Source organism: Trichomycterus rosablanca, chromosome 1 (genome assembly GCF_030014385.1).
Source record: "Trichomycterus rosablanca isolate fTriRos1 chromosome 1, fTriRos1.hap1, whole genome shotgun sequence".
Classification (NCBI taxonomy): Eukaryota; Metazoa; Chordata; class Actinopteri; order Siluriformes; family Trichomycteridae; genus Trichomycterus; species Trichomycterus rosablanca.
Genome location: NC_085988.1, coordinates 23,153,334 through 23,168,584, shown reverse-complemented (window position 1 = coordinate 23,168,584; position 15,251 = coordinate 23,153,334). Strand labels below are relative to the sequence as shown.

Here is a 15,251-nt window from a genome sequence, read left to right as displayed (position 1 = left end):
GGCCAATCTTCACAGCAGGGGTGCCTGTTACACTAGGTCTATGTAAGTAAGTAAATATGTCTGTTGCCATGCAATAAATTGGCACCCTGTCCACTGTATAGCATGGTAGTAAAGTGGATTGTCCAGAGACGCTTGAATAAACCTAAAGTGGTTTTACTGGCAGAAAGGAAACTTTTTTAGTAGTGAGGATTGCCATAAACACAGCAACATGGTATGCACAAAGCCATGCATACCAACACTTACAAAAATCCCCCACCCTATACAACACTGTAACAATCCCAAAAATGGTAAATTGCACATAATGCACAACTTTTTTCACATTTAAGAGTCTGGATCAATCGTAGCGCAGTTGGCGTGCCACCCCAGTTCCCACTGGTGCTACATTACTTATGTAATCCCAGTGTTCTGTGTGGTTTGTAAGCTAAACTTTTGCTAACTTCATTAATAATGCAGTGTTTCATTATTATGATTGATACTGTGATGAATAATATAATTAATTATCAAGCCCTCTGCACTCTTATTAGAGTATTCATCCTTGATCTACTGCCAGTTAATTAAATCACTAGTTTTATAATAAGATAATACACCGATGAGGCATAACATTATGACCACCTCCTTGTTTTTACACTCAATGTCCATTTTATCAGCTCCAATTACTGACTGTAGTCCATCTGTTTCTCTGCATGCTTTGTTAGCACTCTTTCATGCTGTTCTTCAATGGTCAGGACCCCCACAGGACCACCACAGAGTAGGTATTATTTAGGTGGTGGGTCATTCACAGCACTGCAGTGACACTGACATGGTGGTGAGTGTGTTAGTGTGTGTTGTGCTGGTATGAGTGGATAAGACACACCAATGCTGATGGAGTTTTTAAACACCTCACTGTCACTGCTGGACTGAGAATAGTCCACCAACCAAAAATATATCCAGCCAACAGCACCCCGTGGGCAGCGTCCTGTGACCACTGATAAAGGTCTAGAAGATGACCAACTCAAACAGCAGCAAAAGATGAGCGATCTTTTTTGACTTTACGTCTACAATGTGGACCAACTAGGTAGGAGTGTCTAATAGAGTGGACAGTGAGTGGACATGATATTTGAAAACTCCAGCATGATCCACCACCTAAATGATCCACCACCTAAATAATACCTGCTCTGTGGGGGTCCTGTGGGGATCCTGACCATTAAAGAACAGGGTGAAAGCAGGCTAAAAAAAGTATGTAGAGAAACAGATGGACGACAGTCAGTAATTGTAGAACTACAAAGTGCTTCTACATGGTAAGTGGAGCTGATAAAATAGACAGTTTGTGTAGAAACCAGGAGGTGGTTTTAATGTTATGGCTGATCGGTGTATGTAACATAAAACATAAAAAAAGCACATGGAGTCAGTTATACAGAAAGACAATAGATCTGTATTCATATGCGACAACTATCCTGAACAGAGAATTCACTGTAAGAAAAAACTGCTGGTGCCTGTGTGCAGATAAAGGCGACCTGCCAAAAAACCTTCTACAACACACACTTTAACACATAACGTAATGACAGGCTGTTTTATCTCCCCCACCCTTGCTGCACTCATTTACCATTTATACAAGAGTGGGCCAATATAACTATCAGTTGCCCCCATGAGTTACAATTTTGGCATTGGTTGTGGGAAAACTGATCTACTATGTTCTTGTCAAAACAAACTTTTTTCTTTTTTTCACTCCTCCATTCCCCTGAGACAGGACTTCTGCTATCCACTGAACCCCCTTCTTCCCCTCTTAACCACCCTAAGCACTGTACACTACACCACTGACCCAAAACATGACTTACACAGCTATCACACCATTAACAGCTTTTAACACAGATACTTTTTACCAGATGAGACTGATTTTACTTTTTTTTACTTTTATTCTTCCATAGCTCTTTTTTTGTTCAAAGCATCTACATTTGCAGTCAGTTTATTCTACATCAAAACCTAAAAGACTGGTTTGCTGTCACAGGTTTGCCATAATTTTTGTTGTGGTCTGAACAGATACTATAGTCAGATAATAATGAGGAATTTCAAAACACTGCATAGCAAACAAAGAGGAAAGTGTATTAAGCTTGTTCTGAACATGGTTGTCCTCTGGTAGAAAACTAGGCCACCAGATATGTAACACTATAACACTGTCACAAAGACAGAATTTTTACAAATAATAAATACATTAAAAAAAACTTGGTTAGTAGTGGTTTTCACCAAACAACTTAGCAACCCTTTCATTCCCTTTTCATTCTTACAATATGATTATGAAAAACTGAAGCTTACATTTTTTTTTTTTTGTTCATGCATTTTCTCCCCATTTTCACCCAACTTTAGCATATCCAGTTACTCAGTTGCATTACGCTTCCTCTCTACTGATGCTGATCCTCGCCCTGATTGAGGAGAGCAAGACTGACACACACTTCCTCCGACACGTGTGCAGTACCCGACTGCATCTTTTCATATGTGGATCAGCTTTGTGTACGAGCAGTGATATCTCAGTGGTTAAGGTACTGGACTAGTAATCAGAAGGTTGCTGGTTCAAGCCTCACCGCTGCCACTGTTGTGCCCCTGAGCAAGGCCCTTAACCCTCAATTGCTCAAAATCGTGTTCAGTCATAATTGTAAGTCGTTTTGGATAAAAGCGTCTGCTAAATGCCGAAAATGTAAATCTACGGAGAGCAACACCCTCCCTGATCAATGCATTATTCCTCGACTCTGTGCAGGCGCCATCAATTAGCCAGCAGAGGTCGTAATTGCCTCAATTATGAGGAGTCCCTATCCGGCTCCCACCCTGTATGAAAAACAGCCAATTGTGTTTTTTACCGCTGCGCCACCTGAGCGCCTCTCAGGAATTGCTTTTTTAATTTCCTTCAGGATTAATATATTTTTTAATCTATCTATTTATCTATCTATCTCTCTGGAATTTGGATGGGCCAGCCACTTCTGAGGAAATTTACCACTATTCCAAGTTTTCACCCATTTAGAGATAATGGCTCTCACTCTGTTTCATTGAATCCCAGATCCTTAGAAATGGCTTTACCAGCAGCATCACTGTGCAGCCCCAGTATTATTATTATTATTATTAATAATAATGTAGAGCAGATGGAATGCTTTTATTTGTCATATATATCAACATATACACATGTACAGTAAAATTTCCACAACAAATACCAGCTTGTTTGGAAGCTGGGGTCAGAGTGCAGGGTCTACCATTATATGGCACCACTGGAGAGTTAAGGGCTTTGCTCAAGAGTCCAACATTGGCTGTACGGCAAAGCCAGGATTCAAACCCACATCCATACGTTCAATAGTAAAAGCTCTACCAAATAGGTTACCACTGTGCCATAAATATAAGAGTACAGTAAATACTGTTATATTTACTAATACTAATAGTAATAACTTCCACACCTGGACTAATGGTAAGAGTTCAAACCTCATTACATTACATTACATTAAATCAGCCATATAAGTCCAGCAGAAATAGCTTAGCTTACATCATATTACTAAGAACATTCCTATGGATGACACAAGAAGTGTGCATTTGACATATACTGTACATTTCATGCTTATTGAGCACACTTCAGGTTTTGGGAGTTAGGTCAGAAAACTTGGCTTCCAGTTTCTCCTTTCATCCTATTTTAAAGAGCTAAGAAATGAGTGTGTGGTGAAGCAGAGGTTCAGATGCTTCTGATGTGGCCTTATTTGTTCTCCAAAGCGTGTTAACGATAAACAGTTAACTTGAAATGTGTTTGAGGACCATTCAAGCCAGTGTCACTTTAAATTTATGTGATCTTTCCTTCTTTGTTCATAGAGCGTAGCATAGCTTCAAATTTACGGCTTTTAATTCCCAGGTCGAATATTTTAACTTTTTTGACATTAAGGATGACTGCACTCAGCTGCTGAGGAGGACAACAGGGCAAAAGATATTCCAGTTCTTTTAGAGATATTTTAGCAACTGAGAACTCGGAAAGCTCCATCTGGAAGGAATGCACCAGATGTAAAAGCCCAGGAAATGAGTTGCTGGCCACATCTGGGCCCCATGTCACCAGTTCCCCAAAAAAAACATGAATGTTACATTATCGATGTGGCTGAGCAAAGCCTGTTTACTTCTACACATTCAATCTTTGCTTATAAAATAAACTACTTTGGGTTAACCATTTTACTTCCACATGATCAGTCATATGCAATGTTGGCATGGTGTTTGTTTTTTGCTTTTTATTTATGACACACTGTTATCTCCAGTCTGCAATTTGTTTTGAGATAGCAGCAGAACCATTCTGGTGCTTTTAGTTCTGTTCCTTCACACTCCCTAATAACAACAACATCCCCCCCAAATCCTGCTAGCACCCCGGTAGTCCTGTGAGAACCACAGCAGGCCCCCACACATCAAAAAGGAAAGAGAGAGAGAAAGAGAGAAAGAGAGAGAGAGCACCGTTTCCTTATTTTCATTGCTATTTTCATTTTCTTTTTTTATATCTGTCTTTGTAATGCTTTAGTGGTTAAGGTACTGCAGTGACATTTACTTGGTGGAGGTGTGTTAGTGTGTGTTGTACTGGTATGAGTGGATAAGACACAGCAATGCTGATGGAGTTTTTAAACACCTCACTGTCACTGCTGGACTGAGAATAGTCAACCAAACAAAAATATCCAGCCAACAGCGCCCTGTGGGCAGTGTCCTGTGACCACTAATGAAGGTCTAGAAGATGACCAACTCAAACAGCAGCAATAGATGAGCGATCGTCTCTGACTTTACATCTACAAGGTGGACCAACAGGAGTGTCTAATACAGTGGACAGTGAGTGGACACGGTATTTAAAAACTTCAGCAGCGCTGCTGTGTCTGATCCACTCATACCAGCACAACACACACTAACACACCACCACCATGTCAGTGTCACTGCAGTGCTGAGAATCATCCACCACCTAAATAATACCTGCTCTGTAGTGGTCCTGTGGGGGTCCTGACCATTGAAGAACAGGGCTAAAGCAGGTTAAAAAGTTATTTAGAGAAACAGTCAGTAATCTGAGAAACTACAGTCAGTAATCTGAGAAACTACAGTCAGTAATTGTAGAACTACAAAGTGCTTCTATATGGTAAGTGGAGCTGATAAAATGGACAGTGAGTGTAGAAACAAGGAGGTGGTTTTAAAGGTTATGGCTGATCTGTGTAGATACTTTATTTATCCCAAAGTTATTTTTTACTGTTAAACCATTCAAATTTAAATAGTAGATTTCAGATAAAAGACTCTGAATAGGATAAAAATAAAATCTGTAATAACACTAAACTATGCAGTCACGTGCAGACACAAATGAAAACACTCAGTCCCTTCTACTTTTTCCTTTTGGCAGGCCACTTTATTTTCTGACTGAGCAGCATTGACTTGTTCTTCCATCTCTGCCTGCTTCGAACCAGTGCATTAAAACAGCACAATGTACAGCTGATCATAAGCTAATTCATATTTAGCTCTTTACTTGAGGACTTCCTCCAATCCCAAGAAGCTCCAATCAGGAGGTTTGCAACAACCGCCCCACCAGGTCTGTGTTCACTTACTGAGTGAATAGTATATAATGTGATACGGGTCCAGTGCTGTTATCTGAAACCCATGCAGTTGGTGTGTTACCAGTAAGTTCCCAGTCTTCTGAAGTGCTTTTAGGCTGAAGGTTTAAACGCGCTGCACTGGCACAAGAATGCAAAAGGAAGTCAGAGCTGAAATGTTACGCTAACAAGATCTAGATCTGATCTTGTTAGGTAATATACAGTTTGCATTGAGCTCTCTTCTGCATTTTAGAATCTTTGGAGTCTGACTTTGTAACCATGCACAAGTATAATTCATCGTTTCTATCTTTTTGGACAAATAGATAAATTCGTAGTATTAGTCATAAAGTACGACATAAAGTACTAAAATGCTAAACTACAACCTAAAATACCTGTTGAAGTAATTAAAAAATACTGATTTACTGTCTGTTTTACCACCGCTTTATCCTTTTCATGGTTGTGGTGGGTGACATTCATTAGGCGAACACACACACACACGCATTCACTACATTATTATTATTATTATTGTTATGAAAGTATTATTGTAAAATTATTATTATTATTATTATTATTATTATTATATGTCTAATTTGTGATAGTACAACTTCAGGTTTAAAATACTAATAAAAACCCTTAAATGAAAGTTTAAGGTAACTTAAAAACAATCTGATTATTAAACTAATAAAAAGGTAAAGTAAAAAGTGGTCGTTTGCTACAATTGCAATGCATTTCCAGTTTAAATATCTGCATATTTTTTATCATAATTTATTAAGCTGTTTATTCTTTAAGGCATTTATCCTTTTATTAATTTGTTCATTCATTATCCTCTTTATCCTAATCAAGGTCTGCAGGCACCACCAGGAACATTATGTGCAAGAAAGGAATACAGCCTGGACTAAGTGTCAGTCTATTACAGGGCATTTCACATACACACTCTTACTCAATCTATCGCCCACACATACATTCCCATATACAGTAAATATTTCATTATGGCCAGGCGACTGAGTCTAAGTAGTTGTTGGGCAGCCAAGACTCACACCAGAGGACATGAAGGCATCTGGTATAGACTAACAAAAGAGCTACTGTGGCTTAAACTGCAGATTAGTGTAATAGTGGTGATGAGGTGAATGTGTCACAACACACAGTGCATTGACCGCTTCTGTGTTTGGAGCTGTATAGTCACAAGCCAGTCAAAGTGTTCATACAAACTCCTGTCTGCTCTTGAAAGCACCTACAACAGCCATGCTGGCATTTAGAAGTAAACTTTGGGGCAATGAAAGATGGTTGCTTTCTCCAAGATCATGTAGATGGGCATGAACGTGTATACCATTTACTTATGGAAGAGTTGGCACCAGGACGCACTATGGGGTGATCCACCTTTAAAAAAAACAGAGGCTGAAGGGCCTGCTGGTAATGTTCCGGTACCAGATAACACTAGACAACCCACTGTGATGCCTAATGTGAAACATGAAGAAGGCTCAATAATGTTTTGGGGCTGCTTTGCTGTTCCAGGCACTAAAGCATTGAACCTTTGCAGGGCACAATATACTCAGAAAGCATTCTGAAGTTGAATGTAGAACCCAGTATTTCACTTGAAGTTCAAGGATCTTCAATAGGGTAATGACCCAAAACATTTTTTTTAAAACACCCAGAAATAGATTAGAAGAAAAGATTGGACCATTCTGTAGTGGTATGCTGTGAATCCTGATCTGGATACTATCAAGCATTTGTGGGCTGAACATTGTGAGATGAAACTTGCAGTTGGAAGAAGACAACCTCCAACTGGAGAGAGTTGCCTCTTCATTCCAGGGCTTACAATAACAACCAGACCCTATAACCAATGACCATTCATCTGAATGTATACTCTAAATAACAGTTTTCTGTTAAGTTAGTTAAATAACAGTTTCTATTTGCTTTTTCCATTTTCTATTACCATTATTTCAGATACTGCTCCTATAAGTGCAATACAAAGGTGCAATATGTAATATATGATTTATATTTACATGTATATATTATATCCATAATAATTTAACAAAGTACATTACTTTTTTTCTATTTTATTTATGCATTTTCTTCCATTTTCACCCAATTCAGCGTAGTCAATTTATCTTCTGCTGCTGGGGGATCCCTGATTGCAGTCAAAGTGGGTATATTGCTGCTCATGCCTCCTCCGACCCACGTGCAGCCCTTAGCGGAACCCTTTTTCACCCATGCATTCTGCACAGGCGCCTCTCTATAGGCTAATCGATCTGGTGTGCCAGTGGAATATTCTGCTGCACCACCTGGCGCTTCAAAGGGAACCCTTTACTGTAAATAACTACACATTATGTGTGCAATTTTGTCTAGCAGCTCTTACGTCTGTTCTCAAGGTTAATTTTTCAAGGTTTTTTTCACTTAGTTGTCTTTACCTTTCTGTTTTTTTTTTACCACCCTTCTCTTGTACTGATGTAACAAGTTAATTTCCCCAAAGGGTTTAATAATGTCTTATCTTATCTTATCTTATCTTAAAAACTGTGCTATACAATATTCCAATTTTTTGGAAACAATTCCATATTGTTTATGACGGCATGGTGGCTCGGTGGGTAGCACTGTCGTCTCACAGCAAGAAGGTCCTGGGTTCGATCCCCAGGCGGGGTGGTCCGGGTCCTTTCTGTGCGGAGTTTGCATGTTCTCCTGCGTGTTACTGTGTGCTTTGCGCCCATTGAAAAGCTGGAATAGGCTCCAGCACCACGACCCTAATTGGATAAGCGGTTACGAATGTGAGTGAGTGTATTGTTTACTTGTTTTATCATTTTAAATAACATGTTCAGTCATAAATCGAAACCATTTGATGGTTAGATTCCATTCGTTGTGATAATAATAAAACAATACACTTTTCCCAGTTTGAAATTAATTTATAAAAAAGACTGAAGGGTATGAATATTTTGACCACATCAGTAGAAAGTCTGCATCCAGAGAATTTATGTTCACAGTCTGAACTCAACTGACCAAGTCAGAGAATGTATGCAGCATGAATGGCACTTAACCTCTCACTGGCTGGACTAATAGATCAGGCAGAAGCAGGAGAATTGAATTAAGTATTTAGTGATTCAGGCTGAGTGGTAAAATGCTTCATGACGAAGCAAAGTGATAACAAAGCAAGGTCTGTATAGCAGGTCAGCAAAACGTATGAAGAGCACATGGTGAGGTGCAGTGGGCACTGCTGACAGCTTTTAATGTGGAACACATGTTTTCATCTACCTGGCATGCAGCACAGCTGGAGTGGGGGGTGCAGGAAGCAGCTGACGATGCAGAGTTAGCATAACTCCCCTTAGACACAAATTGGCATGACTTCAACATGAGTAATTCACCAAGAATTGGCATTCCTTTAGACTTATGCAGCTATAGGGGAAGCACTTAGCACTACATTATTGTGGGGCAACACAGACTCATTCACTAATTCACACCTACAGTAGTCATTCAAAACCCATGTGGACATAGAAAGAACTCATCATTGTGCAAAACCCAGACTTGATCTTCTTAAAAAAACTAAGTTGCAGGTAGAAACACCTGGTCAAACGCAACAAAATATTTTGAACTTTTAATTGATATACACCGATCAGCCATAATATTAAAACCACCTCCTTGTTTCTACACACATTGTCCATTTTATTGGCTTCACTTACCATGTAGAAGCACTTTTGTGGTTTTAGAATTACTGACTGTAGTCCATCCGTTTCTCTGCATGCTTTGTTATCCCCCTTTCATGCTGTTCTTCAATGGTCAGGACTCTCCCAGGACCACTACAGAGCAGGTATTATTTAGGTGGTGGGTCATTCTAAGCACTGCAGTGACACTTACTTGGTGGTGGTGTGTTAGTGTGTGTTGTGCTGGTATGAGTGGATAAGACACAGCAGCGCTGATGGAGTTTTTAAACACCTTACTGTCACTACTGGACTGAGAATAGTCCACCAACCAAAAATATATCCAGCCGACAGCGCCCCGTGGGCAGCGTCCTCTGACCACTAATGAAGGTCTAGAAGATGACCAACTCAAACAGCAACAATAGATGAGCGATCATCTCTGACTTTGCATCTACAAGGTGGACCAACTAAGTAGGAGTGTCTAATACAGTGGACAGTGAGTGGACACGGTATTTTAAAACTCCAGCAGCGCTGCTGTGTCTGATCCACTGATACCAGCACAACACACACTAACACACCACCACCATGTCATTGTCACTGCAGTGCTGAGAAAGATCCACCACCTAAATAATACCTGCTCTGTGGTGGTCCATTGGGGGTCCTGACCATTAAAGAACAGGGTGAAAACAGGCTAAAAAGGTATGTAGAGAAACAGATGGACTACAGTCAGTAATTGTAGAACTTCAAAGTGCTTCTATATGGTAAGTAAAGCTGATAAAATGGACAGTGAGTGTAGAAACAAGGAGGTGGTTTTAATGTTATGGCTGATCAGTGTATAATTGAACTCATTCACACTTTGGCTGCTGGATAATCATCTCCATCCCCCGCCTGCTGTAGAGAGGTGTTTAGTGACCCCTCTCTCCACACACACATACCAGCAACCTCTCTGAGGTCTACAAAGCATTGCCATAAACATCAGCATTTACATTTTAAGCATTTAGCAGACACCTTTATCCAAAGCGACTTACATTACAGTTACAGTATACAGTCTGAGCAATTGAGGGTTAAGGGCCTTGCTCAAGGGCCCAACAGCAGCAACCTGGCAGTGGTGGGGCTTTAACCAGCAACCTTCTGATTACTAGACCAGTACCTTAACCACTAGACTACAGCATGCCCATAACCAAAGCTTCTCAACTATGACACATAGCATGATATGAAACCCTTCAAAAATTGTCTAAATAAAGCAAGAGGTTTGAACAGAATGATCCATGCAAAGTGTGTTTGGGGAATTCACATGAGCAAGCATGGTACTACCAATTTCAGAACATTAGTAAGCCAGTAAAAAGACTCTCACGTAACGTTCTGTACAGGTGCAGAACATGTGTGCCAAACAGATTGCACAAAGAGGATACACAAGTCACGCTAGCTAAATTAAACCCATGTAGACACATAAACAAATAAACAGAAACACAGGCAACTATGGGAACAGAAAAAAAGTGCATGAGAACACACCACAGATGTGTCAAATAAACTCCTGCTGAGATTCATGGTTCTTAGCACCAGATCTTTGAAGTTTTCAATGCACAAACTAAATATTGAATAAAGATAGCTCAAAAAGTTACCATTAAACACATGAAGATTATCTTACAGATATTACATACCTAACTGTCAACCACTGCATTAACCTATGCCGAGGACACTGTTCGGAGTCACTTCTCAACCACAGAGGAGCTGTTTAAACAATCCATTAACACCAAAATGTCGTCTCACGTAAACAATGCGAACTAGTCTGAGGACTACTCCTTGCCAAACACGCTCACCTAGTGAGAGGATAAACGTCCTGAATTTCTCAGATGCTCCTTTGAAAAGGAAGCATATAAAGATGCTATAAATGCAGCCTGCAGTGTTTACTCTCCCTAACTTGCAATAAAATGGCATGTATTTAACACACACAAACAAATATCTGCATCACAAACACTTTCAACTGCACAACTCGGTGAAAAAACATTTGTCCAGTTGCTAGACAAAAGACTTGCTACAACAATGCACTATTCAAGTAATACACATATAGATGCTTTCCACTAATTGGACTTAGTGTTGGTAGAAGGTCACTGACATGTGACAATGTATAACAATGTCTGCATTCTGTGCATCCCAAAGTCTGAAATGGTCAGGTAATGCAACCATGTTTACTATAAAAAAAGAAAGAAAGTAAAATGTATTGATATAAAATTCTTAACAGAAAAGTTTGCCATGGTTTTATGTATAAAAAATTAAGTAGGACAGGTTTAAAAGTATGTTTGCATTTTATTAACTAAAACGTTGTCATGTCTCACAACAATACCAAAGGACATATTTTAAAATGCTGGCCAAATATAGTGGCCATGGTGTTGTGTCATAAAGCCAATCAATCACATGACATCACACACACATTGACTTTCTCACTCACATTAGCAATTTGGAGTGGCTAATCCACCTTCCACATGTTTACAGACACTGGGAGAACATGCCACACTCTTTACAGACAGTGGCCAGAGGCAAGAATTAAAAGCCCAGGCCCATGCCCCATGTTGTTGTTTTACACCCTCTTAACCAAATGCTATCCAAAGGTATATGGACACCACTTCTAAATACAGCAGGTGTGCAAAATGGGCAAGACAGCAGTCTATTACGCTAGCCCACTACTGCTGAGATCTGGGTTCAAATCTTATTGGTGCTATCAGCCAGCCAGGCATCTAGTGCGCCAATTCATTGTGGGTCTTCGGCCACTCCCCTCTCAGACATAGCCAATCGTGTCTGTCTAGATGCCTGGCCGGATCTCAAATCTCATCCGGGTTCATCATGAGCCAGCCAGGCATCTACACAGACATGATTGGCTATGTCTAAGCGAGAGGATGGCTGAAGCCCTGCAATGAATTGGTGCACTGTGCGTTGTATTTATGCTTTGTGTCCTTGTTTCCAGGTGCAACCAGAGCCGCCACAACCTTGACCAGGATAAAGCAGTAGATAAAAATTAAATGAAACAGAAAATAAAATGCATGCAGATCAATTATATCAAATAAATGATGTGCTTCTAACTTGGCACATGGCAATACTGTAGTTTGGAAAAGTCCATTAAGGCATGCTTTGATGTGTTTGGCATGAAGGGACTCCTTCATTTGGGGAACAGTTTACCAGAAGGATGAAGTCCCTGTTTTAAAAAAAGAATTTCCAACAAGCTTTTGTCCATATACTGTATGTCTTTATTTTAATGTTACATTAGTTGAATTTAAAGAGCTGTAATTGATTATCCCTTTGGAAAAATGTATTTAGTTGATGTCAGTAGTACACACATTATATTACAGCAGTTATATAGGCACTCCTCGTAATGAAGTATCTGTCAGCTGAGGAAGGGATGCTGAATGAATTAATTTAATGTCTGGCTATTTCTCGATTCTTGCTTGTATACTGCACAACTTATATTCAGCCAGCTTCTTGTCTACCATATACTATACAAAACTTATCATTACAAAACGGGGGCAGAGAACAAGTCAGTTATGGAAACTTAAGTCATCCATAACTTATTAAAATGTTTCACATTACAAGTTTGAATTACTATAATCAACTCGGGTAAAACAAAGGTCTAATCAAAACACAGAGTTCCTGTGCTGCCTTTAGTGAAAAATAGTCTGAAACTGAAAGTCTGAGCTGTCAGGTCATAGTTGTAAGTTGTAGTTTACAGATATATACTGTATGTTATTACAGCCTTTACTACTTGACTACTAATGAAAAGTGTATACATTTGCTGATTCACAACCACTGGGATAATCAGATGTTACCACATTCTTCATTAGGCTACTTGCTGATTTGTTCAGCATTCCAGACTCATCTAAGAGTCCAATTAAAGTAAGTCGGAAATTCCTGGTTAATGGCAAGCTTAAGTCTTTCCTTATACAGAAACACATCTGAATGTTCCTCTAATAAACGTTTGCCCATTATACTGTCTACTGGCACTTTTAGATGCTCATTAAAGTAAGCAGAAGATTCTTAGCTCAACACTACTGATTCAGCCTTTAGGATAAGGAGATTTAACTTGCCTTCAAAACCCAGGAATTTTCTGTGTAAAAGTAAAGCAGTATTATGTATAGCAAGCAAAAAGCATTACAAAGCAGTTAGTTTATAGCTATGTAGATCTTACCTTTGAATTATTGGTGTCTGAGTCCTGTTAGTTTGTCAGATTACGTTCATGCCTCTACATCGGTCTAACTCTTTCCACTGCTGCTATCACTCTTATTCAGTCTCTCTCTGTTTCTGTTGATGCCCGGCCTCCAAGCTGCGAAAGCTACATGTGAGTAACGGTCTCGAATTATGTGGGCTGAGCTTCGCGGAGGCAGGGTCTAACTCCATCTCTGCTGGTGAAGAGACTGTGTTTATCTCCCAAATCCCAAGAGGAGGGAAGGACCAGACATGTTGATCTAGTAAAGCGACCACTTAAGCTGAGATAAATCTGGATATTATACTCTTTTCTTCTTTAGTTACTTGACTTTAAACTCAATTAGAAACAGAAGAATAAAGTGTAATTAAAACAAAGACTAAGAAGACAGTTTGCATATCAGTGCGTTTGTTGCTGTGTGCAGTGTAGATATAGGCATTCCTGAAGAAGTCCTGCCAAATGTTTAAAAGATCCGTAGACGGAGTAAAAAGTAGGCACATTTAAATAAAGCCACACTTCCACACAGACGAGCACTGGTCTCCTCAGCAACAGCCCTCCATTTGTTTTCCTTAAAATCAAGAGTGGCTAGGAACTGGAGCAAATCCTCCCTGGTTACTGGCAATTCTTAAAAGAAAAAAAACGGGAAAGTGCAGAATAAAAACAGCCTGTCTTTAAAAAACCCCAAACGCTTAACTCCAGTCATTGGACAATATATATACACTTATCAGGCATAACATTAAAACCACCTCCTTGTTTCTACACTCACTCAGCTCCACTTACCATATAGAAGCAATTTGTAGTTCTACAATTACTGACTGTAGTCCAGCTGTTTCTCTAAATACTTTTTTAGCCTGCTTTTACCCTGTTCTTAAATGGTCAGGACCGGGTCGGTTCGGGTCCATTCTGTGTGGAGTTTGCATGTTCTCCCCGTGTCTGCGTGGGTTTCCTTCCGGAGCTCCAGTTTCCTCCCACATTCCAAAGACGTGCAAGTGAGGTGAATTGGAGATACAAAAATTGTCCATGACTGTGTTCAGTGTAACCTTGTGAACTGATGAATCTTGTGTGAGTAACCGTTTCTGTCATGAATGTAACCAAAAAGTGTAAAACATGATGTTAAAATCCTAATAAACAAACAAACAAACTGCAGTGCTGAGAATGATCCACCACCCAAATAATACCTACTCTGTAGTGGTCCTGGGAGAGTCCTGACCATTAAAGAACAGCATGAAAGGGGGGTAACAATGGAGCTGATAAAATGGACAGTGAGTGTAGAAACAAGACACATTTTGAAAAACCCTGGTCTAAAGAGTACATGTATGCAAAAATAAACACTTTGAATAAAGCTATTTTTTAAAGCAGTGGAAGCCTTTAACATGACTGCTAAAACTCAAACTGAAATAAATCAAGATGCCAAGATGTTTCATGTATGGAGCCAAGTCTTTATTTTAGTTTTGATTTATTCACAAATCAATGTGAAAGACCTAAAGACGGTTCCAGACAATGCTCTGTTTGTAACCTGTCCAGAATGGTCAACTGTGGTGAAGGTAGTACTAAAGTGCAAAGGTACCAGTGCTAGTTTTTTGCATGTGTGGCAGTACCCCAGAATGAGGCGAAACTGGGGGAAAGGGGAAGTTAACGAGTGGTGAGAAACTAAATTAAGCTTTTACAAATTTTAAAAACTCCACCCTGGGACTTTCACCCAGGGAAATATTCACCCCCAAAAATAGGGAAGGAAGGCACTCGTAAAGCAAAGGATTAGAAAATCAGCAAGAGGCGTGTGTTTAGAGGAAATCACACAACATTTTATTTTCTTAACAAATGCTAAAATACATCTTTAAAAAGTACATAATACAAACAAAACAATAAAAACAGATAAATTACACCAAAAACCTACCA

The 15,251-nt window shown here is 39.5% G+C and overlaps 1 protein-coding gene across 1 annotated transcript in view; it reads right to left on the bottom strand.

The window, feature by feature from the left end:
* Positions 1–13,431, bottom strand: part of pdgfrb (platelet-derived growth factor receptor, beta polypeptide) — a 61,466-nt gene extending 48,035 nt beyond the window's left edge. The window contains exon 1 of the mRNA XM_062990422.1: positions 13,341–13,431. The gene's annotated coding sequence lies outside the window, so the exon portion shown is untranslated. The remainder of the gene's footprint in view (positions 1–13,340) is intronic.
* Positions 13,432–15,251: the final 1,820 nt, after the last annotated feature.